This window comes from Arachis hypogaea, chromosome 5 (genome assembly GCF_003086295.3).
Source record: "Arachis hypogaea cultivar Tifrunner chromosome 5, arahy.Tifrunner.gnm2.J5K5, whole genome shotgun sequence".
Taxonomy (NCBI): Eukaryota; Viridiplantae; Streptophyta; class Magnoliopsida; order Fabales; family Fabaceae; genus Arachis; species Arachis hypogaea.
The window spans coordinates 50,752,837-50,754,155 of NC_092040.1; positions in this window are offsets into that span (position 1 = coordinate 50,752,837).

Here is a 1,319-nt window from a genome sequence, read left to right on the forward strand (position 1 = left end):
TCCGCACGGATTGCAACTAACTCATGATTTTTAAATAAGAAACGTGCCCAACGATTTCTGGGAAGCTGTGGGGCCCAGTTACAACCAATTTTGGCGCCAAAGTGCTTTAAAGGACCAAGGATTGAAGGGAAATGAGAATTCTACCATTCTAGCATTTTTTAGTTCATTCATTCACATTAGGATTAGTTTAGAGGTAGTTTCTAGAGAGAGAAGCTCTCACTTCTCTCTAGAATTCGGATTAGGTTTAGGTTAATCTCTCCTCTTAGATCTAGGTTTAATTCATGCTTTGGTTTACTTTCCCTTTATCAATTCTTGTTCCTCTCTTCTTCCTCTTTATAGTTTTGTACTTTAATCCTTGTAATTCTTCACTTTGTTGTGGATCTATTCTTGTTCTTTTGTTTTCTTTTAATAATGCAATTTGAGGTAATTCATGATAATTGTGATTTCCTTGATTGTTGTTGTTAATTATTTGCATTCAATTGTTGTTAGAATTCATTCTTGTTGTGATTTACTATACTTTTCTTTTGTACCTTCCAAGTGTTTGATGAAATGCTTGGAAGGATGCTAGAGTAGAATTTTATGTTCTTGGCTTAGGAAGGTATCTTAGGATTTCTTGAGTTACTAATGTCCAAGTCATTGATAGTTGATAGCCATTGACTCTAGCCTTCATTAATTCAATTAGTGGAAAGCTAGGATTTATGGACTTGGATTGATATAGCTCACTTGACCTTCCTTTGCTATTAGTTAGAGGATGACTCAGTGGGATTGATCCTCGCAACTATCATAATTGTGGCTAGTAATAAGGATAGAGATCCTTGACCACCAAACCTTGCCAAGACCATTTTGTTAATAGAATTTCATTACCATTTACTATTCATGTTTCTCATTCAAAACCCCAAAATAAACAAGTTCATAACCAATAACAAGAACACTACCCTGCAAGTCCTTTAAGAGACGACCCGAGGTTTAAATACTTCGGTTTATAGATTTTAGGGGTTTGTACTTGTGACAAACAAATTTTTGTATGAAAGGATTATTATTGGTTTAGAGACTATACTTTACAACGAGACTTCATTGGTGAAATTCTAAACCGTCAAAAATCTAATCATCAAAATGTCGCTATTGCCGGGGATCGAACCCGGGTCACCCGCGTGACAGGCGGGAATACTCACCACTATCCAATCAATGTATGCAGACGTGCACCCTCGCGCTCGTGCCGATTCAAAAATTACTAACCCTAGGGATGCGATGAGCATCGCGCACTCGCACACCATACCCCCTCCACTCCCAATGCCTCCCCCTCTTCTCCCTCTCACCCC